General features: G+C 44.2%; 1 pseudogene; it reads right to left on the bottom strand.

Moving 5' to 3' along the window:
• Window positions 1–26588, bottom strand: part of LOC123405765 — a 59133-nt pseudogene that overhangs the window by 20260 nt on the left and 12285 nt on the right.

The following is a 26588-nucleotide window of genomic DNA, read 5'->3' as shown; positions in this document are numbered from 1 at the left end:
TGACAGATTGAAAAGAGTGCTTTGCGACACGGTGTGGCTAAATTTCAGCGTAGCGGAAGATAAGAAGAAGAAAGTCGAGGAGTGGGCTTTGAAGAAGATGGCCACACAATTCCAGAGGTGAAGAAATATAAGGACGAAGATCCAGTTTTCACTGGGCACCTAGTGAAGATAAGAGACGCTTGGCCTGATTTTAAGGCGTACAAGAAATCGGGTGTCTTTACATCCCGATCAGCCACAAATACGGAGAATGCGAAGAAGAAGAAATATCACCATATTTTGGGGTCAGGTGGCTACATGACTGCCCTGCCTAGGTGGCGACGCTATGAAGATGCGTTTCTGAAAAGAAATATCATTCCACAGACACATGACTGGCCCGATAGGTCCAAGTTCTGGTTGTTCGCGCATGGGGCAACGTTGGACGCTGAGACTGGGATGATTGTTGCGGAGGGACCATGGTCGGAAAAAATAAGACAAGTCGTATCAGATCTAGAGAAGGCAATAGAAGCTGTTCGAAAAGGAACTTTTGTTCCCGATAGAGAGAACGACGAGTTGACGAAGGCACTCGGGAACCCCGAAAAGTGGGGACGAACACGAGGCTTTGGAGCCACTACCCCATGGAACCAAGGGTTTCCGTTGGACCTTGGCACTTACAGAAGCCGTGGTAGAAGCAAGAGGAAGGCGCTGGAACGGATATCGACATTAGAAGAAAAGGTGGCGTTTCTCTTGAAGAAAGGGGGACACCCTGTACCTGACACTGAAGAGGAGGAAGAAGATCCTGCACCTGACGCTGATCAGCAGCAATTAGAAGACAATCCTGTAGCAGATGCCGTCCCATCTCAGCATAGAAGCAGCGTGGGTTCCACGCAGCTGCAGCTAGAAGAAGGTCCTACAGTCGAACCGTCGGCGCCTCACTACCCCGTGGATGATGTCACGGAGAAGACAAACTGTGAGATACATATGCCAATGGGGAACATATCCTTCATGGTGGCGTCAGGCTATGCTTTACCGAATCAACCTGGAGCAACCTACCATGGTGGTCAGATTCCAGCATCCCATGCTCGTGTCGGGTTGTCAACAATTACGCCGGGATGCCAGTCAATTGAGCTTGATATTCCTGGAGGTGAAGGCGAGAAGACACCGGGAGAAATGGAGCTTGGTATCATCTTGTGGAAGAAGAAACACATCGTGTTTCCTAACGCGGCGCCAAGGCCACCGACTCCTCCAGGTACAAATGCACCACCTCCAACAATTACTGAATGTTGCACCACATGTAAGCCTATTTTTAATAGTTTTTTCACTTTCGTACAGAGAATGCACGACCTCCAAGTCCACCCCCAAACGCACCTCCAAGTCCACCCCCCAACGCACCTCCAAGTCCACCCCACAACGAAGATAGGGAGCCCGAGGCCGAGAGTCCATCGCCCGTGCACTCCAGTGAGCCGACGGATGCGCCCACTATGGGTACGGCAAAGCGGAAGCTGCAGTTCACAAGAAACGGGACTCCTCCCAAGAAGAGAGAAAGGAAACCCAATAAAGTCAATACTCCCCCGAAGTTACCAGGCCTGATGACTCCGGAGGAACTAGACGAGGCCGTGAAAGCCAAAAACAAAGCATGGTTCGCATGGTTTCCCCTGAAGCCCCCTCCAGACATCTGGAAGGAAACTCTGAAGAACGTACCAAAGTGGAAAATTGAGCGCACCATCGACAACTTATATTATCCTGAACTGCCGCCACCGCCGCCCCTTTCAGATTATGAACGGTTCATTGAAAAGATGCACACCGCACAGATGAAGCAGGCGGAGCAGATGAAGCAGGCGGAGCAGACGAAATGCGGGAAACAAGTTCCCCAGCTCGGACAACAAGAAGCACAGTCAATTGCCCCGCTCAAGGTGTTATCTCACCAGGCTTCAGTGTCCGGTCCACGCATGGGCGACGTAGGTTACGCTATTGCTGATGTGGTATATAAATATAAGCCCGAGCACCCTCTGGTCGAAAATCCTAGTGCTCTAACAACCCAACTATGGAATTTACATGGTTGGTACTTGGAGGCCGCAAGGCAAAAGAGAGACTGTATCATGGCGGCAGTTCAGGATCAACACTACTTCGGAGAGTACGGTGTGGAGGTTGGGTTCGATGATTTTTTCCAGATGTACAATCAACGTGCCCTCGACAAAGCTATCGTCAGCTGCTACCGTTTGTAAGTGATTTATTTGTGTAATTTAATTATTTAGTTAAGCTCGCGTTCATTGCCCGTATAATTATCACTCACGAGACATTCTTTTTGTACGCTACTATGTAGAATGAAGATTCGTGAATGCAGGCTGGCAGGAATCTGGGACTTTGGGTTCATTGACCCGTATTCGTTTCATCAAGAGACAATAAAAAAGTTCAACAAGGATACACCGGATGATTTGCTAAGGTTTTTGAAGTGACAAAGTACCAAAAAAGAAATACTTTGGCCCTACGCATTCAAGTGAGTGTTACTGTCTTGTACACATTCCATTTTGCTTACCTGATGTTAAGTGTAATTGATGAGTATGCATGACTGCGTGTGTACACGTGCGCAGGTCCCACTTCATATTGTTCATCATTAGAATCGATCAAGGACAAGTTGAAGTCTGGGACCCGTTAACCTGGGACGCTGACAAATGAAAGAGCGCGCGTCAGATGCTTCAAAGGTATATATATATCGGCCTCTTTCGTTCATCGGCCTCTTTTTCGTTCATTTCCTGATATCAAGTAAGTAATAATTAACTCTTGTATTCATTTTTCTTTGTCGGCCAGGGTTTGGCAAATGTTCATCAAGGAAGAACCCGGTACATGGGCAGACAAGATCCACTTTCAGATTAACAAAGTAAGTAGTACTACGTACCCTGGTTTCAATACCATTACCATTCTCTTGATTATTATTAATTTGACTGAATTATGTTCTTGTATATAGGGCGTCCCGCAACAACCACAGGGCACTGATTATTGTGGATACTACGTTTGCGAGTACATTCACAGGATTATCAATGAGAAATCCCGTACTTCCAGAAATCTAGAGGTACGTAACCGGATCTTCACAACTTTATTTATGTTGCCATCAATTATGTTAGTTTTGTTCATAACTTAATTGTTTTCATCTAATTCTTTTAAAGCTGCAACGAAAGCGGGCGATGCTAAGACCAATCCAACGTTGCAAGGCAGTTGCAGAGGAATTGGCAGGATTTCTCCTCACGCAAGTCATAGATGAAGGCGGAGAATTTTTCCATCCTATGAACCAATAGCCAGCTCCCTTCTCTATGCAAGTATAGAGCTATAGGAAACGAACTTCAAATTATGTAATGATAATCGGTCCAGTACTTCGTGTTACATGTATATATGTACTTTTATTTGGTGCATCAACATTTAACCGCAAACACGGAATCGGAAACACTTAACCGCAAACACGGAATCGGTGTTTCCGGATACGTGTTTCCGATTCCGTGTCCGTAAAAAACGGAACACGGACACACGGAATCTGAAATACGTAAACGGAAATACGGAACCGGAAACACGGAATCGGAAAGATGTAAACGGAAATACGGAACCGGAAACACGTAAATGAAAACCCTGAAAATACAGAACACGGAAACACCGAAATATGGAATCGGAAACCCTGAAAAGAAAAGAAAAAAAAAGAAAAAAAAGCATTAGGACCGGTTGGTGTTACCAACCTGTTCTAAAGGTCCTCCGCCTGTGCGCACTCATCGGCGCCCACGTGGAGGCCTTTAGCACCGGTTTGTAAGAGACCGGTGCTAAAGGGGGGGGCTTTAGTCCCGGATACGTAGCACCGGATGTGTATCCGGGTCCAAAGGCCCTTACCAACCGGTTCTAATACCCCTTTCTCCACTAGTGTATGTATAAGCGAGGCAAAGGGAAGGATCGTCTCTTAGTGAGCATCTATGTTGATGATCTTTTGATAACCGGAGCAGATGAGGAGGAGATTGCTAGATTCAAGCTACAAATGAAGGAGCTATTCAAGATGAGTGATCTAGGGCTCTTGAGTTACTATCTCGGGATTGAGGTACAACAAAATCCCGAGGGGATCACACTATGTCAGGAGGCATATGCAAAGAAGATTCTTGAAAGTTGTGGCATGGAGGACTGCAAACCAACTTTTGTTCCGATGGAGCCTCGTCTTAAACTAAGCAAAAGAAGCAAAGCACCCGTGGTTGATGCAACGGAGTATAGGAGTGTGGTCGGAAGCCTAAGGTATCTTGTGAATACACGGTCAGACTTGGCCTATTCCGTTGGCATAGTGAGTCGCTTCATGGAAGCACCCACGAAGGAACATTGGGCAGCTGTGAAACATATACTCAGATACATCAAAGGGACAACAAACTTCGGTTGTGTCTATTTGAGAGGGAAGAAGAAGGAGATGGTGGAGCTACTTGGCTATAGTGATAGTGACCTGGCAGGAGATGTGGACGACCGTAAAAGTACCTCGGGAGTGGCATATTTCTTGGGCGGGAGCATAGTGAGTTGGCTATCACAAAAGCAGAAGGTGGTCGCATTATCATCCTGTGAAGCAGAGTATATTGCAGCTGCAACTGCGGCGTGTCAAGGTGTGTTTTTAGAAAGGCTACTCGGTGACCTCACACACAAGGAACCGAAAGGAATGGTGCTCTATGTTGACAACAAGTCTGCGATTGCTCTATGTAAGAATCCAGTGCATCATGATAGGAGCAAGCACATTGATACGAGGTATCACTACATACGGCAGTGTGTGGAAGAAGGCAAGATTAAAGTCAACTACATTTGCACCGACGACCAGCTTGCACATATCCTGACCAAGTCTTCGGCATCCAAGCTGTGAAGTGAGGACATCGTGTTTAGGGGGGTGATTGTTGGAAATAACCACTCCGTCCGTGTCCGGGTTAGACCGGAACAATCAAACCGACTCGAAGTGTATTAGGCTAGCTTTAGTTCTTTATATACTCGTGTAAGCTGTTGGGGAACGTCGCATGGGAAACAAAAATTTTCCTACGCGCACGAAGACCTATCATGGTGATGTCCATCTACGAGAGGGGATGTGTGATCTACGTACCCTTGTAGACCGTACAGCAGAAGCGTTAGTGAACGCGGTTGATGTAGTGGAACGTCCTCACGTCCCTCGATCCGCCCCGCGAACCGTCCCGCGATCAGTCCCACGATCTAGTGCCGAACGGACGACACCTCCACGTTCAGCACACGTACAGCTATACGATGATCTCGGCCTTCTTGATCCAGCAAGAGAGACGGAGAGGTAGAAGAGTTCTCCGGCAGCGTGACGGCGCTCCGGAGGTTGGTGATGATCTTGTCTTAGCAGGGCTCCGCCCGAGCTCCGCAGAAATGCGATCTAGAGGAAAAACCGTGGAGGTATGTGGTCGGGCTGCCATGGAAAAGTCGTCTCAAATCAGCCCTAAAACCTCCGTATATATAGGTGGGGGAGGGGGGGCATTGCCTTGGGGCTCAAGGAGCCCCAAGGGGGTCGGCCGAGCCAAAGGGGGGAAGGTCTTCCCCCCAAACCGAGTCCTACTTGGTTTGGTGGGTGGAGTCCTTCTTTCCTTTCCCACCTCCTCCTTTTTTTCTTTTCTCTTTGATTTTCTTCCTATGGCGCATAGGGCCTTCTTGGGCTGTCCCACCAGCCCACTAAGGGCTGGTGCGCCAGCCCCAAGGACTATGGGCTTCCCCCGGGTGGGTTGTCCCCCCGGTGAACTCCCGGAACCCATTCGTCATACCCGGTACATTCCCGGTAACTCCGAAAACCTTCCGGTAATCAAATGAGGTCATCCTATATATCAATCTTTGTTTCCGGACCATTCCGGAAACCCTCGTGACGTCCGTGATCTCATCCGGGACTCCGAACAACATTCGGTAACCAACCATATAACTCAAATATGCATAAAACAACGTCGAACCTTAAGTGTGCAGACCCTGCGGGTTCGAGAACTATGTAGACATGACCCGAGAGACTCCTCGGTCAATATCCAATAGCGGGACCTGGATGCCCATATTGGATCCTACATATTCTATGAAGATCTTATCGTTTGAACCTCAGTGCCAAGGATTCATATAATCCCGTATGTCATTCCCTTTGTCCTTCGGTATGTTACTTGCCCGAGATTCGATCGTCAGTATCCGCATACCTATTTCAATCTCATTTACCGGCAAGTCTCTTTACTCGTTCCGTAATACAAGATCCCGCAACTTACACTAAGTCACATTGCTTGCAAGGCTTGTGTATGATGTTGTATTACCGAGTGGGCCCCGAGATACCTCTCCGTCACACGGAGTGACAAATCCCTGTGTTGATCCATACTAACTCAACGAACACCTTCGGAGATACCTGTAGAGCATCTTTATAGTCACCCAGTTACGTTGCGACGTTTGATACACACAAAGTATTCCTCCGGTGTTAGTGCGTTATATGATCTCATGGTCATAGGAACAAATACTTGACACGCAGAAAAACAGTAGCATCAAAATGACACGATCAACATGCTACGTCTATTAGTTTGGGTCTAGTCCATCACGTGATTCTCTTAATGACGTGATCCAGTTATCAAGCAACAACACCTTGTTCATAATCAGAAGACACTGACTATCTTTGATCAGCTGGCTAGCCAACTAGACGCTTGCTAGGGACAGTGTTTTGTCTATGTATCCACACATGTAAATGAGTCTTCATTCAATACAATTATAGCATGGATAATAAACGATTATCTTGATACAGGAATTCTAATAATAACTATATTTTTTATTGCCTCTAGGGCATAATTCCAACATAAGCTACCCCTTGTAACCAGATCAGAGCTTAGACAATGTTGGGGAACGTCGCATGGGAAACAAAAAATTTCCTACGCGCAGGAAGACCTATCATGGTGATGTCCATCTACGAGAGGGGATTTCCGATCTACGTACCCTTGTAGATCGCACAGCAGAAGCGTTAAGAAACGTGGTTGACGTAGTGGAACGTCCTCACGTCCCTCGATCCGCCCCGCGAACCGTCCCACGAACCGTCCCGCGATCCGTCCCACGATCCGCTCCGATCTAGTGCCGAACGGACGACACCTCCGCATTCAGCACACGTACAGCTCGACGATGGTCTTGGCCTTCTTGATCCAGCAAGAGATACGGATAGGCAGATGAGTTCTCCGCAAGCGTGATGACGCTTCGGAGGTTGGTGGTGATCTAATCTCAGCAGGTCTCCGCCCGAGCTCCGCAGAAACGCGATCTAGAGGTAAAACCGTGGAGGTATGTGGTCGGGCTGCCGTGGCAAAAGTTGTCTCAAATCAGCCCTAAAACCCCACTATATATAGGAGGTAGGGAGGGGAGGAGGCAGCCTCAAAACCTAAAGGTTTGGCCAAAATTGGAGGTGGAGGAGTCCTACTCCAATCCTACTTGGAGTAGGATTCCACCTTCCCACTTGGAAACTCTTTCCACCTTGTGTTTTTTCCTTCTCAAACCTTATGGGCCTTAGTGGGGACTTATTCCAGCCCACTAGGGGCTGGTTTATATCTTCCCATAGCCCATGAGACCCCTTGGGGCGTGACACCCCTACTGATGGTCCCCGGCACCCCTCCCGGCACTCCCAGTACACTACCGATGAGCCCGAAACTTTTCCGGTAATGCACGAAAACCTTCCGGTAACCAAATGAGGTCATCCTATATATCAATCTTAGTTTCCGGACCAATCCGGAAACCCTCGTGACGTCCATGATCTCATCCGGGACTCCGAACAACATTCGGTAACCAACCATATAACTCAAATACGCATAAAACAACGTCGAACCTTAAGTGTGCAGACCCTGCGGGCTCGAGAACTATGTATACATGACCCGAGTGACTCCTCGGTCAATATCCAATAGCGGGACCTGGATGCCCATATTGGATCCTACATATTCTACGAAGATCTTATCGTTTGAACCTCAGTGGCAAGGATTCATATAATCCCGTATGTCATTCCCTTTGTCCTTCGGTATGTTACTTGCCCGAGATTCGATCGTCAGTATCCGCATACCTATTTCAATCTCGTTTACCGGCAAGTCTCTTTACTCGTTCCGTAATACAAGATCCCGCAACTTACACTAAGTTGCAATGCTTGCAAGGCTTGTGTGTGATGTTGTATTACCGAGTGGGCCCCGAGATACCTCTCCGTCACACGGAGTGACAAATCCCAGTCTCGATCCATACTAACTCAACGAACACCTTCGGAGATACCTGTAGAGCATCTTCATAGTCACCCAGTTACGTTGCGACGTTTGATACACACAAAGCATTCCTCCGGTGTCAGTGAGTTATATGATCTCATGTTCATAGGAACAAATACTTGAGACGCAGAAAACAGTAGCAACAAAATGACACGATCAACATGCTACGTCTATTAGTTTGGGTCTAGTCCATCACAAGGTTTTCCTAATGATGTGATCCCGTTATCAAGTGACAACACTTGCCTATGGTCAGGAAACCTTGACCATCCTTGATCAACGAGCTAGTCAACTAGAGGCTTACTAGCGACAGTGTTTTGTCTATGTATCCACACATGCACTGTGTTTCCAATCAATACAATTATATCATGGATAATAAATGATTATCATGAAGAAAGAAATATAATAATAACTAATTTATTATTGCCTCTAGGGCATATTTCCAACAGTCTCCCACTTGCACTAGAGTCAATAATCTAGTTCACATCACCATGTGATTCCAATGAATCCAACACCCATATAGTTATGGGGTCCGATCACGTCTTGCTCGTGAGAGAGGTTTTAGTCAACGGTTCTGAAACTTTCAGATCCGTGTGTTCTTTACAAATCTTTATGTCATCTTATAGATGCTGCTACTATGTGCTATTCGGAAATACTCCAAATATCTACTCTACTATACAAATCTGTTTCACTACTCATAGTTATTCGGATTAGTGTCAAAGCTTGCATCGACGTAACCCTTTACGACGAACTTTTTAACCACCTCCATAATCGAGAAAAATTCCTTAGCCCATGAGTTACTAAGGATAAATTTTGACCGCTGCTAGTGATTCAATCATGGATCACTCTCTGTAACTCTCAGCAGACTTTGAATCAAGGCACACATTAGGTGCGGTACCCAGCATGGCATACTTCAGATTCTACGGCCAAGGCATAGAAGACGACCTTCGTCTATTCTCTTTATTCTGCCGGGGTCGGGTTTTGAATCTTACTCAAATTCACACCTCACAGCGCAACCAAGAACTCCTTCTTTGCTGATCTATTTTGAACTCCTTTAAAAACTTGTCAAGGCATGCATCTTGTTGAAACTTCTATTAAGCGCTTTCGATCTATCTCCATAGATCTTTGATGCTCAACGTTCAAGTAGCGCAATCTAGGTATTCCTTTGAAAACTCCTTTCAAACAACCTTGTATGCTTTACAGAAATTCTACATTACTTCTGATCCACAATATGTCAACCACATATACTTATCAGAAATTCTATAGTGCTCCCATTAACTTCTTTGGAAATACAAGTTTCTCATAAACCTTGTACAAACCCAAAATCTTTGATCATCTCATCAAAGTGTATATTCCAACTCCGAGATGCTTGCACCAGTCCATTGAAGGATCGCTGGAGCTTGCATACTTGCTAGTATATTTAGGATCGACAAAACCTCCTGGTTGTATCACATACAATGTTTGCTCAAGGAAACCGTCGAGGAAACAATGTTTTGACATCTTATGTGCAATATTTCATAAATAATGCAACAACTACTAACTTAATTCTAACAGACTTTTAGCATCGCTACGAGTGAGAAAGTCTCATCATAGTCAACTGTTTGATCTTGTCCGAAACATCTTTGCGACAAGTCGAGCTTTTCTTAATAGTGACTTATCACCATCATCGTCTGTCTTCCTTTTAAAGATCCATCTTTACTCAACAGTCCTATGACCATCAAGTAGTTCTTCCAAAGTCTACACTTTGTTTTCATACATGGATCCTCTCTCGGATTTCATGGCTTCCAGCCATTTGTCGGAATCCCGGCCCACCATTGCTTTCTCCATAACTCGTAGGTTCACTGTTGCTCAACAACATGACCTCCAAGACAGGGTTACCGTACCACTCTGCAGTAGTACGCGACCTTGTCAACCTACGAGGCTTGTAGTAACTTGATCTGATGCTCGATGATCACCATCATCTGCTTTCACTTCAATTGGTGTAGGCGCCACAGGAACAACTTCCTGCGCCCTGCTACACACTGGTTGAAGTGATGGTTCAATAACCTCATCAAGTTCTACCACCCTCTCGCTCATTTTTTTTGAGAGAAACCTTTCCTCGAGAAAGGATCCGTTTCTAGAAACAAACACTTTGCTTTCGGATCTGAGATAGGAGATGTACCCAACTGTTTTGGATATCCTATGAAGATGCATTTATCCGCTTTGGGTTCGAGCTTATCAGACTGAAACTTTTTCACATAAGTGTCGAAGCCCCAAACTTTCATGAAACGACAGTTTAGATTTCTCTAAACCTCAGTCTATAGAGTGTCATGTCAACGGAAATACGCGGTGCCCTATTTAAAGTGAATGCGGTTGTCTCTAATGCATAACCCATAAACGATAGTGGTAATTCGATAAGAGACATCATAGCATGCACCATACCAAATAGTGCGTGGCTATGACGTTCAGACACATCATCACACTATGATGTTCCGGGTGGCATGAACTGCGAAACAATTTCCACATTGTCTTAACTGCGTACCAAAACTCGTAACTCAGATATTCATTTCTATGATCATATCGTAGACAGTTTATCCTCTTGTTACGACGAACTTCACTCCTGAAACAGAATTGAACCTTTCAATATTTCAGACTTGTGATTCATTAAGTAAATATTCTTGTATCTGCTCAAATCGTCATTGAAGTAAGAACATAATGATATCCACTGCGTGCCTCAGCACCTATTGGACTGCATACATCAAAATGTATCACTTCCAACAAGTTACTATCTTGTTTCATCTCAATGAAAACAAGGCCTTGCTCATGTGGTATGATTTGCATGTCACTAGTGATTCAAAATCAAGTGAGTATACAGATTCATCAGCATGGAGCCTCTTCATGCAATTTATACCAACATGACTCAAGCGGCAGTGCCACAAGTAAGTGGTACTATCATCATTACCTCGTATCTTTTGGCACCAATGTCATGAACATGTGTAACACTGCAATCGAGATTCTATAAACCATTGAAGGTGATTATTCAAGCAAATAGAGTAACCATTATTCTCTTTAAATGAATAATCGTATTGCAATAAACACGATCCAATCATGTTCGTGCTTAACGCAAGCACCAAATAACAATTATTTAGGTTTAACACCAATACCGATGGTAGAGGGAGTGTGCGACGTTTGATCATATCAACCTTGGAAACACTTCCAACATGTATCGTCACCTCGCCTTTAGCTAGTCTCCGTTTATGCCGTAGCTTTCATTTCGTGTTACTAATCACTTAGCAACCGAACCGGTATCCAATACCCTCGTGCTACTAGGACTACTAGTAAAGTACACATCAACATCATGTATATCAAATATACTTCTTTCAACTTTTGCCAGCCTTCTTATCTACCAAGTATCTAGAGTTGCTCCGCCTCAGTGACCGTTCCCCTTATAGCAGAAGCACTTACTCCCGGGCTTGGGTTTAATCTGGGGTCTCTTCATTAGTGCAGCAACTACTTTGCCGTTTCACGAAGTATCCCTTCTAGCCCTTGCCTTTCTCGAAACTTAGTGGTTTTACTAACCATCAACTATTGATGCTCCTTCTTGATTTCTACTCTCGCAGTGTCAAACATCGCGAATCGCTCAAGGATCATTGTATCTATCCTTGACATGTTATAGTTCATCACGAAGCTCTCACAGCTTGGTGGCAGTGACTTTGGAGAACCATCACTATCTTATCTGGAAGATCAACTCCCACTTGATTCAAGCGATTGTCGTACTTAGATAATCTGAGCACACGCTCAATGATTGAGCTTTTCTCCTTTACTTCGTGGACAAAGAATCTTCTTGGAGGTCTCATTCCTCTTAACAAGGGCACAAGCATGAAATCACAATTTCATCTCTTTAGAACATCTCTCATGTTCCGTGACGTTTCAAAACGTCTTCGGCGCCTTGCTTCTAAGCCATTAAGTATTTCGTACTGAACTATCGTGTAGTCATGAGAAACGTGTATGACGGATGTTCACAACATCTACACACGACGCTCGAGGTGCAGCACACCGAGTGGTGCATTAAGGACATAAGCCTTCTGCGCAGCAACGAGGACAATCCTCGGTTTTACAGACTTAGTCTGCAAAGTTTGCTACTATCAACTTTCAACTAAATTTTCTCTAGGAACATATAAAAAACAGTAGAGCTATAGCGCAAGCTACATCGTAATTCGCAAAGACCATTAGACTATGTTCATGACAATTAGTTCAATTAATCATATTACTTAAGAACTCCCACTCAAAAAGTACATCTCTCTAGTCATTTGAGTGGTACATGATCCAAATCCACTATCTCAAGTCCGATCATCACGTGAGTCGAGAATAGTTTCAGTGGTAAGCATCTCTATGCTAATCATATCAACTATACGATTCATGCTCGACCTTCCGGTCTCATGTGTTCCGAGGCCATGTCTGCACATGCTAGGCTCGTCAAGTTTAACCCGAGGTTTCCGCGTGTGCAACTGTTTTGCACCTGTTGTATGTGAACGTTGAGTCTATCACACCCGATCATAACGTGGTGTCTCGAAACGAAGAACTGTCGCAACGGTGCATAGTCGGGGAGAACACAATTTCGTATTGAAATTTTAGTGAGAGATCACCTCATAATGCTACCGTCGTTCTAAGCAAGATAAGGTGCATAAAGGATTAACATCAGATGCAATTCATAAGTGACATGATATGGCCATCATCATGTGCTTCTTGATCTCCATCACCAAAGCACCAACACGATCTTCTTGTCACGGGCGTCACACCATGTTCTCCATCATCATGATCTCCATCAACGTGTCGCCATCGGGGTTGTCGTGCAACTCATGCTATTACTACTAAAGCTACGTCCTAGCAATATAGTAAACGCATGTGCAAGCACAAACGTTAGTTTAAAGACAACCCTATGGCTCCTGCCCGTTGCCGTACCATCGACGTGCAAGTCGATATTAACTATTACAACATGATCATCTCATACATCCAATATATCACATCACATCGTTGGCCATATCACATCACAAGCATACCCTGCAAAAACAAGTTAGACGTCCTCTAATTGTTGTTGCATGTTTTACGTGGTGACCCTGGGTATCTAGTAAGATCGCATCTTACTTACGCAAACACCACAACGGAGATATATGAATTGCTATTTAACCTCATCTAAGGACCTCCTCGGTCAAATCCGATTCCACTAAAGTTGGAGAAACCGACACTCGCCGGTCATCTTTGAGCAAGGGAGTTACTCGTAGCGATGAAACCAGTCTCTCATAAGCGTACGAGTAACGTCGGTCCGAGCCGCTTCGATCCAACAATATCGCGGAATCAAGAAAAGACTAAGGAGGGTAGCAAAACGCACATCACCGCCCACAAAAACTTTTGTGTTCTACTCGAGAAGACATCTACGCATGAACCTAGCTCATGATGCCACTGTTGGGGAACCTCGATCCGCCCCGTGAACCGTCCCACGAACCGTCCCGCGATCCGTCCCACGATCCGCTCCGATCTAGTGCCGAACGGACGGCACCTCCGCGTTCAGCACACGTACAGCTCGACGATGGTCTCGGCCTTCTTGATCCAGCAAGAGAGACGGAGAGGTAGATGATTTCTCCGATAGCGTGACAGCGCTCCGGAGGTTGGTGGTGATCTAATCTCAGCAGGGCTCCGCCCGAGCTCCGCAGAAACGCGATCTAGAGGTAAAACCGTGGATGTATGTGGTCGGGCTGCCGTGGCAAAAGTTGTCTCAAATCAGCCCTAAAACCCCACTATATATAGGAGGGAGGGAGGGGAGGAGGCAGCCTCAAAACCTAAAGGTTTGGCCGAAATTGGAGGTGGAGGAGTCCTAATCCAATCCTACTTGGAGTAGGATTCCACCTTCCCACTTGGAAACTCTTTCCACCTTGTGTTTTTTCCTTCTCAAACCTTACGGGCCTTAGTGGGAACTTATTCCAGCCTACTAGGGGCTGGTCTATCTCTTCCCATAGCCCATGAGACCCCTTGGGGCGTGACACCCCTCCTGATGGTCCCCGGCACCCCTCCCGGCACTCCCAGTACACTACCGATGAGCCCGAAACTTTTCCGGTAATGCACGAAAATCTTCCGGTAACCAAATGAGGTCATCCTATATATCAATCTTCGTTTCGGACCATTCCGGAAACCCTCGTGACGTCCGTGATCTCATCCGGGACTCCGAACAACATTCGGTAACCAACCATATAACTCAAATACGCATAAAACAACGTCGAACCTTAAGTGTGCAGACCCTGCGGGCTCGAGTACTATGTAGACATGATCCGAGTGACTCCTCGGTCAATATCCAATAGCGGAACCTGGATGCCCATATTGGATCCTACATATTATACGAAGATCTTATCGTTTGAACCTCAGTGCCAAGGATTCATATAATCCCGTATGTCATTCCCTTTGTCCTTCGGTATGTTACTTGCTCGAGATTCGATCGTCAGTATCCGCATACCTATTTCAATCTCGTTTACCAGAAAGTCTCTTTACTCGTTCCGTAATACAAGATCCCGCAACTTACACTAAGTCACAATGCTTGCAAGGCTTGTGTGTGATGTTGTATTATCGAGTGGGCCCCGAGATACCTCTCCGTCACACGGAGTGACAAATCCCAGTCTCGATCCATACTAACTCAACGAACACCTTCGGAGATACCTGCAGAGCATCTTTATTAGCAACCAGTTACGTTGCAACGTTTGATACACACAAACATTCCTCCGGTGTCAGTGAGTTATATGATCTCATGGTCATAGAACAAATACTTGACACGCAAAAAACAGTAGCAAAAAAATGACACGATCAACATGCTACGTCTATAAGTTTGGGTGTAGTCCATCACAGGATTCTCCTAATGATGTGATCCCGTTATCAAGTGACAACACTTGCCTATGGTCAAGAAACCTTGACCATCTTTGATCAACGAGCTAGTCAACTAGAGGCTTACTAGGGACAGTGTTTTGTCTATGTATCCACACATGCACTGTGTTTCCAATCAATACAATTATAGCATGGATAATAAACGATTATCATGAACAAAGAAATATAATAATAACTAATTTATTATTGCCTCTAGGGCATATTTTCAACAGACAAAGCAATAATATTTTCAACAGACAAAGCAATAACAAAACGCATGTGCGACACGCACCTATTGCCATCAAGTTGCCTCATGTGTTCTCAGGGCCGTCCAAGGCCATGTGCGAACTGTGTGACAGCACAGGGCCCCCACTTTTGAGGGGCCCTGATTTGGTCCATCTTTGTAACTAGGTTTTCGTTTTGTTCACTGCAGCCCACTTTGCACGGGTGCACAATAAATAGTCTTGTCCAATTCGTTCGTTGTATTTCTGAGACGTTGTTCGTCTGCCTCCTAATCTCGCATGTACACTGCAGACAGCTACTACTCGTCGCTTGTTAATTGCCTAGCATAGATCAGTGGCAGGCTTGAGTTACGAAAGCGGCACGGTCTATGGATACAGCAGCACCAACCACCAAGCATGCAAGGGCGCAAGCCGCAACGCACCCACAATCCCTCATCAGTGTGAGCCAAATCTTTTCTTTTTCTAATCTTTACCTACTAATAAAGCAAATATTGCTTGTGCCGTATGTCATTCAAATTGCCTCTAAAGTTGGCTAAAATTACCCACCAATGCCACATATAAGTAACAGAAAACGTTTAAAACAGAAAAATCACCGGACTGTGCCGGCCCATGTAGGCGTCTCCTATATTATGCTCTGGGCATTGGAAAAAATGCAGCACACCTGTTTGGGCCGGCCCATGCATGGGCGTCTGTTTTTTTAGTTTAGTTTTTAATTTTTCTTTTCCGTTTCATTTTGTTTTTCTACTTTAAATAATTTAAAACTTGAAATAACTTTTTTCAATTTTAAGAAACTGAGAATTTCGAAATAAAATATTTAAAAAACATAATAGTTTTGAGAATTCAAAAACTACTCAGGAGTTTTGAAAAATGTTTGCATATGCAAAAAATGTTTAAATTTTGAGAAAATGTCCATAAAATAAAAAAGTCAATGATTTTAAACAAAAGTCCGTGTAAAAATCTTAAAAACAGTTCGTACCTCTGTTTTTAGTCTCGTTTTTTATTTTCATTTTTCTGTTCCATTTTTTAATTTAAATAATTTAGAACTTTGAAAAATTTATGTAATTTATAAAACTTAGAATTTTGAAATAAAAGATTGAAGAAAACATAAAATGTTTGTGAATTCAAAAAATGCTCGGGATTTTTGTAAAAATATTCGCATATTCAGAAAAATGTTCATAATTTTGAGAACAATGTTGGTGAAAATAATAAAATACCATGATTTTGAAGAAAAAAATTAGGTATAATTTTTTGAGTGAAATTGAAAAAGATGTTTACTAATTCAAAAAATGTTCATGCATTTCTAGAAATGTGCTAAAATTTTAAAGACATAATATGTCCACCACCATTGGAGATTATAATTGTTTCTCCCAGTGCAACGCACGGGCCCTTTTGCTAGTAATAATAAAACAGCTAATGCTTCTATCGTCCGTCATGACGGTTTTGTAAAAAAGCCCCTCACGTTTTGTGTATTCGACCCACACTCCTTTCTTAAGTGAAAAAGGAAAAAACGGTCCGTTTCATTTGGTATATATAACGTGCCACCTCTATTTAAACATAGTCATGCATCTAGCCCACTAGCCGATGCATCTATGCCTTGCTCCAGCAATAGGACGAGACCTGAGTTCAATTCCTCCACCATCCTGTTTTTTTTCCTTTTGCTTCATTTTTTGTGTAAATTCAAATGCTTTTAAAATACTTATATCTTTTAAATCCTAACTCCAAATCTAACATGTTGTATATGAAAATCGTCCAGAAAAAAGTGAAGATTTCAAATATGCTATTATTTTGCACGTTACTTTCTACAATAAAGCTTATTGTGCAATATTGATTAATACCTTCTATGTATTGTTTTCTTTTTTCCCCGTTGCAACGCACGGGCTCTTTTGCTAGTCACCATTAATCCATGAGAACACGAGTCCACCAAGTAATCATCTCTATCTAGGTTAATTCTAACCGCATCTAATTCTCAGTTTAAGTAATTATATTGGAAAAATATATATTAATTTTTTTTTGTCAATCGCTGATTGAATAATTATATTAATTTGTTTCCTTTCATCGTTTGTGCATGTACATCAGTTTATCAATTGGCTAGTTGATCAAGTTCTCACCTATATTTTTAAATACTGTGCAAAATAATAAATATTAAAATTTGTATAATTATGTGAGGTTATGCTTTTTAATTTCAAAATTATATTTATTTATTCAAGTTTTTATGTCTTATTTTGCATTTCGCACAGGGGCCCCGAATTTCTGGAGACGGCCCTGTGTGTTCTTCGTGAGTTTCTCTTAAACGTATCCATCCAGCTGCTAGCCTGGGTGCTTAGCTTTGCTACGTGCGTGTGCAAGTCGACGGAACCTGTGCCAACAGTACCGACCGGTTAGGATCTCTGTGGACACTACCAGTGCATGTGCACCGTAAGGCATTGTTTGCAAGATGTTCCTTGCAAGACCCACGCTAATTATCCCTGCGCTGCACTCCATCCCAGAGAGTTGCGCAATCCGTATGTCACCCCGAAGCTTGAATTTTCTCATGATCATGTCAACAAGGGATGGAGTTTGGTTGAAGAGGCTGCAGTTAACGATGAGTATGTCGATCGCATCTGGGTTGAGGCGTGTCTTCACTAATAATTCATCAATAACAGCGAATATGACCATATCTGCCTCATCACGAATTTTGCATAGACAATGCACTAGTGGAAAACGGGCCTTTGGCCGGGACCCTTTAGTCCCGGCCTGCCTCTGGGCCGGGACTAAAGGCCCGGCCACGTCGCCCCAATTTTCAATGCCTCCCTCGAGGCTTTAGTCCCGGCCCGTAAGGAGCCTTTAGTCCCGGTTCGTGTCCCAAACCGGGACTAAAGGGCTACGCGGCGGGCAGCCCGCATGTGCGCCACCTTTAGTCCCAGTTTGTGTTTCAAACCGGGACTAAAGTCCTCTGCCTATATATAGCACAGCCGCCCTCTCCCCTCTTCCTTGCATTTTTCTTGGATGGAGGATTGTGGGTGGGTGCTAGCTCTCCACTTTTTTTTATGCACTAGAGGTGTTTGTTGAAATGTGTGTTAGAGCGATGCCGCTTTAGTTCACCGAACGCAACTACGATATGAGATGCCTGAGCCACGCTTAAACCTCTTCATCTTTGTTTCTACTTATTCTAAAAGGTTAGGAACTATATTTCCTCGTTTAGACCGTGTGGTACTAATTTTTAGGATCCTGATTGTATTTGATATACTGTCGTATAACACAGATGAGTCATCCATGGATGTACGGTGATTGACGCACAGCCGCTTACAGAGAAGGCGTGCATTCTTTTTGAGATGCAGCCGATGCGAACAAGCATGGTGGTGGCTATATGTTTTGTCCATGTGTTGAATGTCGGAATGAGAAGGATTACACTTCCTCAAGAGTCATTCAGAGCCACCTGCTTTGGTCCGGTTTTATGTCGGGCTATAATGTTTGGACCAAGCACGGAGAAAGAGGGGTTATGATGGAAGACGACGATGAAGAAGAAGAGAACGATGATCACAACTACCGATCTATGTTCCCTGAGTATGCTGATACCGCAATGGAAGACAATGAAGAAGATCAGGATGAAGAATGGGAACCAGATGAGCCCGCTGATGATCTTGGTCGGGTCATTTCTGATGCACGGCGAGGTTGCGACACAGAAAAGGAGAGGTTGCAGTTCGAGCAGATGTTACAGGACCACAAGAAATTGTTGTACCCAACTTATGAAGATGGCCAGAAGAAGCTGGGTAGCACACTGGAATTGCTGAAGTGGAAGGCAGAGACCGGTGTGACTGACTCGTCATTCGAAAAGTTGCTGGTACTGATGAAGAAGATGCTTCCAAGAAAGAATGAATTGCTGTTGGGGAACATCGCATGGGAAACAAAAATTTCCTACGCGCACGAAGACCTATCATGGTGATGTCCATCTACGAGAGGGGATGAGTGATCTACGTACCCTCGTAGACCGTACAGCAGAAGCGTTAGAGAACGCGGTTGATGTAGTGGAACGTCCTCACGTCCCTCGATCCGCCCCGCGAACAATCCCGCGATCAGTCCCACGATCTAGTACCGAACGGACGGCACCTCCGCGTTCAGCACACGTACAGCTCGACGATGATCTCGGCCTTCTTGATCCAGCAAGAGAGACGGAGAGGTAGAAGAGTTCTCCGGCAGCGTGACGGCGCTCCGGAGGTTGGTGATGACCTTGTCTCAGCAGGGCTCTGCCCGAGCTCCGCAGAAACGCGATCTAGAGGAAAAACCGTGGAGGTATGTGGTCGGGCTGCCGTGGAAAAGTCGTCTTAAATCAGCCCTAAAACCTCCATATATATAGGTGGGAGGGAGGGGAGGAGGCAGCCTCAAAACCTAAAGGTTTGGCCGAAATTGGAGGTGGAGGAGTCCTACTCCAATCCTACTTGGAGTAGGATTCCACCTTCCCACTTGGAAACTCTTTCCACCTTGTGTTTTTTCCTTCTCAAACCTTATGGGCCTAAGTGGGAACTTATTCCAGCCCACTAGGGGCTGGTTTATCTCTTCCCATAGCCCATGAGACCCCTTGGGGCGTGACACCCCTCCCGATGGTCCCCGGCACCCCTCCCGGCACTCCCGGTACACTACCGATGAGCCCGAAACTTTTCCGGTAATGCACGAAAACCTTCCGGTAACCAAATGAGGTCATCCTATATATCAATCTTCGTTTCCGGACCATTCCGGAAACCCTCGTGACGTCCGTGATCTCATCCGGGACTCCGAACAACATTCGGTAACCAACCATATAACTCAAATACGCATAAAACAACGTCGAACCTTAAGTGTGCAGACCCTGCGGGTTCGAGAACTATGTAGACATGACCCGAGAGACTCCTCGGTCAATATCCAATAGCGGGACCTGGATGCCCATATTGGATCCTACATATTCTACGAAGATCTTATCGTTTGAACCTCAGTGCCAAGGATTCATATAATCCCGTACGTCATTCCCTTTGTCCTTCGGTATGTTACTTGCCCGAGATTCGATCGTCAGTATCCGCATACCTATTTCAATCTCGTTTATCGGCAAGTCTCTTTACTCGTTCCGTAATACAAGATCCCGCAACTTACACTAAGTCACATTGCTTGCAAGGCTTGTGTGTGATGTTGTATTACCGAGTGGGCCCCGAGATACCTCTCCGTCACACGGAGTGACAAATCCCAGTCTTGATCCATACTAACTCAACTAACACCTTCGGAGATACCTGTAGAGCATCTTTATAGTCACCCAGTTACGTTGCGACGTTTGATACACACAAAGCATTCCTCCGGTGTCAGTGAGTTATATGATCTCATGGTCATAGGAATAAATACTTGACACGCAGAAAACAGTAGCAACAAGATGACACGATCAACATGCTACGTCTATTAGTTTGGGTCTAGTCCATCACATGATTCTCCTAATGATGTGATCCCGTTATCAAGTGACAACACTTCCCTATGGCCAGGAAACCTTGACAATATTTGATCAACGAGCCAGTCAACTAGAGGCTTACTAGGGACAGTGTTTTGTCTATGTATCCACACAAGTATTGTGTTTCCAATCAATACAATTATAGCATGGATAATAAACGATTATCATGAACAAAGAAATATAATAATAACTAATTTATTATTGCCTCTAGGGCATATTTCCAACAGTCTCCCACTTGCACAAGAGTCAATAATCTAGTTCACATCACCATGTGATTCCAACGAATCCAACACCCATATTGTTATGGGGTCTGATCACATCTTGCTCTTGAGAGAGGTTTTAGTCAACGGTTCTGAAACTTTCAGATCCGTGTGTTCTTTACAAATCTTTATGTCATCTTATAGATGCTGCTACTATGTGCTATTCGGAAATACTCCAAATATCTACTCTACTATACGAATCCGTTTCACTACTCATAGTTATTCGGATTAGTGTTAAAGCTTGCATCGACGTAACCCTTTACGACGAACTCTTTAAGCACCTCCATAATCGAGAAAAATTCCTTAGTCCATTAGTTACTAAGGATAAATTTTGACCACTGCTAGTGATTCAATCATGGATCACTCTCTGTACCTCTCAACAAATTTTGAGTCAAGGCACACATCAGGTGCGGTACACAGCATGGCATACTTTAGATTCTACCGCTAAGGCATAGAAGACGACCTTCGTCTATTCTCTTTATTCTGCCATGGTCGGGTTTTGAGTCTTACTCAAATTCACACCTCACAACGCAACCAAGAACTCCTTCTTTGCTGATCTATTTTTGAACTCTTTCAAAAACTTGTCAAGGCATGCATCTTGTTGAAACTTCTATTAAGCGATTTTGATCTATCTCCATAGATCTTTGATGCTCAACGTTCAAGTAGCTCAATCCAGGTATTCCTTTGAAAACTCCTTTCAAACAACCTTGTATGCTTTACAGAAATTCTACATTACTTCTGATCCACAATATGTCAACCACATATACTTATCAGAAATTCTATAGTGCTCCCACTCACTTCTTTGGAAATACAAGTTTCTCATAAACCTTGTACAAACCCAAAATCTTTGATCATCTCATCAAAGTGTATATTCCAACTCCGAGATGCTTGCACCAGTCCATTGAAGGATCACTGGAGCTTGCATACTTGCTAGTATCTTTAGGATCGACAAAACCTTCTGGTTGTATCACATACAATGTTTGCTCAAAGAAACCGTTGAGAAAACAATGTTTTGACATCCTATGTGCAATATTTCATAAATAATGCATCAACAACTAATCAAAATTCTAACAGACCTTTAGCATCGCTACGAGTGAGAAAGACTCATCATAGTTAACAGTTTGATCTTGTCGGAAACATCTTTGCGACAAGTCGAGCTTTTCTTAATAGTGATTTATCACCATCATCGTCTGTCTTTCTTTTAAAGACCCATCTTTACTCAATAGTCCTCTGACCATCAAGTAGTTCTTCCAAAGTCTACACTTTGTTTTCATACATGGATCCTCTCTCGGATTTCATGGCTTCCAGCCATTTGTCGGAATCTGGGCCCACCATCGCTTTCTCCATAACTCGTAGGTTCACTGTTGCTCAACAACATGACCTCCAAGACATGGTTACCGTACCACTCTGCAGTAGTACGCGACCTTGTCAACCTACGAGGCTTGTAGTAACTTGATCCGATGCTTGATGATCACCATCATTAGCTTCCACTTCAATTGGTGTAGGTGCCACAGGAACAACTTCCTGCGCCCTGCTACACACTGGTTGAAGTTATGGTTCAATAACCTCATCAAGTTCTACCACTCTCCCACTCAATTCTTTCGAGAGAAACCTTTCCTCGAGAAAGGATCCGTTTCTAGAAACAAACACTTTGCTTTCGGATCTGAGATAGGAGATGTACCCAACTGTTTTGGACATCCTATGAAGATGCATTTATCCGCTTTGGGTTCGAGCTTATCAGACTGAAATTTTTCACATAAGTGTCGAAGCCCCAAACTTTCAAGAAACGACAGTTTAGATTTCTCTAAACCTCAGTCTATACTGTGTCATCTCAACGGAAATACGCGGTGCCCTATTTAAAGTGAGTGCGGTTGTCTCTAATGCATAACCCACAAACGATAGTGGTAATTCGATAAGAGACATCATAGTATGCACCATACCAAATAGTGCGTGGCTATGACGTTCAGAGACATCATCACACTATGATGTTCCAGGTGGCATGAACTGCGAAACAATTTCCACATTGTCTTAACTGCGTACAAAAACTCGTAACTCAGATATTCATTTCTATGATCATATCGTAGACAGTTTATCCTCTTGTTACGACGAACTTCACTCCGAAACAGAATTGAACTTTTCAATATTTCAGACTTGTGATTCATTAAGTAAATACTCTAGTATCTACTCAAATCGTCAGTGAAGTAAGAACATAATGATATCCACTGCGTGCCTCAGCACCCATTGGACTGCATACATCAAAATGTATCACTTCCAACAAGTTACTTTCTTATTTCATCTCAATGAAAACAAGGCCTTGCTCATGTGGTATGATTTGCATGTCACTAGTGATTCGAAATCAGGTGAGTACAAAGATCCATCAGCATGGAGCCTCTCCATGCAATTTATACTAACATGACTCAAGCGGCAATGCCACAAGTAAGTGGTACTATCATCATCAACTCGTATCTTTTGGCACCAATATCATGAACATGTGTAACACTACGATCGAGATTCAATAAACCATTGAAGGTGATTATTCAAGAAAACAGAGTAACCATTATTCTCTTTAAATGAATAATCGTATTGCAATAAACACGATCCAATCATGTTCATGCTTAACGCAAGCACCAAATAACAATTATTTAGGTTTAATACCAATCCCGATGGTAGAGGGAGCGTGCGACGTTTGATCATATCAACCTTGGAAACACTTCCAACACGTATCGTCACCTCGCCTTTAGCTAGTCTCCGTTTATGCCGTAGCTTTCATTTCGTGTTACTAATCACTTAGCAACCAAACCGGTATCCAATACCCTCATGCTACTAGGAGTACTAGTAAAGTACACATCAACATCATGTATATAAAATACACTTCTTTCGACTTTTGCCAGCCTTCTTATCTACCAAGTATCTAGAGTTGCTCCGCCTCAGTGACTGTTCCCCTCATTACAGAAGCACTTAGTCTCGGATTTGGGTTTAATCTTGGGTCTCTTCATTAGTGCAGCAACTGTTTTGCCGTTTCACGAAGTATCCCTTCTAGCCCTTGCCTTTCTTGAAACTTAGTGGTTTTACAAACCATCAACTATTGACGCTCCTTCTTGATTTCTACTTTCGCAGTGTCAAACATCGTGAATCGCTCAAGGATCATTGTATCTATCCTTGATATGTTATAGTTCATCACGAAGCTCTCACAGCTTGGTGGCAGTGACTTTGGAGAACCATCACTATTTCATCTGGAAGATTAACTCCCACTTGATTCAAGTGATTGTCGTACTCAGACAATCTGAGCACATGCTCAACGATTGAGCTTTTCTCCTTTACTTTGTGGACAAAGAATCTTGTTGGAGGTCTCGTACCTCTTAACAAGGGCACAAGCATGAAATCACAATTTCATCTCTTTAGAACAATACTTATGTTCCGTGACGTTTTAAAACGTTTTCGGCGCCTTGCTTCTAAGCCATTTAAGTATTTTGCACTGAACTATCGTGTAGTCATCAGAAACGTGTATGTCGGATGTTCACAGCATCCACAGACGACGCTCGAGGTGCAGCACACCGAGTGTTGCATTAAGGACATAAGCCTTCTGCGCAGTAATGAGGACAATCCTCGGTTTTACAGACTCAGTCTGCAAAGTTTGCTACTATCAACTTTCAACTAAATTTTCTCTAGGAACATATAAAAACAGTAGAGCTATAGCGCAAGCTACATCGTAATTCGCAAAGACCATTAGACTATGTTCATGACAATTAGTTCAATTAATCATATTACTTAAGAACTCCCACTCAAAAAGTACATCTCTCTAGTCATTTGAGTGGTACATGATCCAAATCCACTATCTCAAGTCCGATCATCACGTGAGTCGAGAATAGTTTCAGTGGTAAGCATCCCTATGCTAATCATATCAACTATACGATTCATGCTCGACCTTTCGGTCTCATGTGTTCCGAGGCCATGTCTGCACATGCTAGGCTCGTCAAGCTTAACCCGAGTGTTCCGCGTGCGCAACTGTTTTGCACCCGTTGTATGTGAACGTTGAGTCTATCACACCCGATCATCACATGGTGTCTCGAAACGACGAACTGTAGCAACGGTGCACAGTCGGGGAGAACACAATTTCGTCTTGAAATTTTAGTGAGAGATCACCTCATAATGCTACCGTCGTTCTAAGCAAAATAAGGTGCATAAAAGGATTAACATCACATGCAATTCATAAGTGACATGATATGGCCATCATCACGTGCTTCTTGATCTCCATCACCAAAGCACCGGCACGATCTTCTTGTCACCGGCGCCACACCATGATCTCCATCATCATGATCTCCATCAACGTGTCGCCATCGGGGTTGTCGTGCTACTCATGCTATTACTACTAAAGCTACGTCCTAGCAAAATAGTAAACGCATCTGCAAGCACAAACATTAGTTATAAAGACAACCCTATGGCTCCTGCCGGTTGCCGTACCATCGACGTGCAAGTCGATATTTCTATTACAACATGATCATCTCATACATCCAATATATCACATCACATCGTTGGCCATATCACATCACAATCATACCCTGCAAAAACAAGTTAGACGTCCTCTAATTTTGTTGTTGCATGTTTTACGTGGTGACCATGGGTATCTAGTAGGATCGCATCTTACTTACGCAAACACCACAACGGAGATATATGAGTTGCTATTTAACCTCACCCAAGGACCTCCTCGGTCAAATCCGATTCAACTAAAGTTGGAGAAACCGACACTTGCCAGTCATCTTTGAGCAAAGGGGGTTACTCGTAACGATGAAACCAGTCTCTCGTAAGCGTACGAGTAATGTCGGTCCAAGCCGCTTCAATCCAACAATACCGCGGAATCAAGAAAAGACTAAGGAGGGCAGCAAAACGCACATCACCGCCCACAAAAACTTTTGTGTTTTACTCGAGAAGACATCTACGCATGAACCTAGCTCATGATGCCACTGTTGGGGAACGTCGCATGGGAAACAAAAATTTCCTACGCGCACGAAGACCTATCATGGTGATGTCCATCTACGAGAGGGGATGAGTGATCTACGTACCCTCGTAGACCGTACAGCAGAAGCGTTAGAGAACGCGGTTGATGTAGTGGAACGTCCTCACGTCCCTCGATCCGCCCCGCGAACAATCCCGCGATCAGTCCCACGATCTAGTACCGAACGGACGGCACCTCCGCGTTCAGCACACGTACAGCTCGACGATGATCTCGGCCTTCTTGATCCAGCAAGAGAGACGGAGAGGTAGAAGAGTTCTCCGGCAGCGTGACGGCGCTCCGGAGGTTGGTGATGACCTTGTCTCAGCAGGGCTCTGCCCGAGCTCCGCAGAAACGCGATCTAGAGGAAAAACCGTGGAGGTATGTGGTCGGGCTGCCGTGGAAAAGTCGTCTCAAATCAGCCCTAAAACCTCCATATATATAGGTGGGAGGGAGGGGAGGAGGCAGCCTCAAAACCTAAAGGTTTGGCCGAAATTGGAGGTGGAGGAGTCCTACTCCAATCCTACTTGGAGTAGGATTCCACCTTCCCACTTG

The sequence above is a fragment of the Hordeum vulgare genome, chromosome 6H, assembly GCF_904849725.1.
Source record: "Hordeum vulgare subsp. vulgare chromosome 6H, MorexV3_pseudomolecules_assembly, whole genome shotgun sequence".
Lineage (NCBI taxonomy): Eukaryota > Viridiplantae > Streptophyta > Magnoliopsida > Poales > Poaceae > Hordeum > Hordeum vulgare.
Note: the sequence above shows the minus strand (reverse complement) of the source record. Positions and strands in the feature narration are given on the sequence as shown.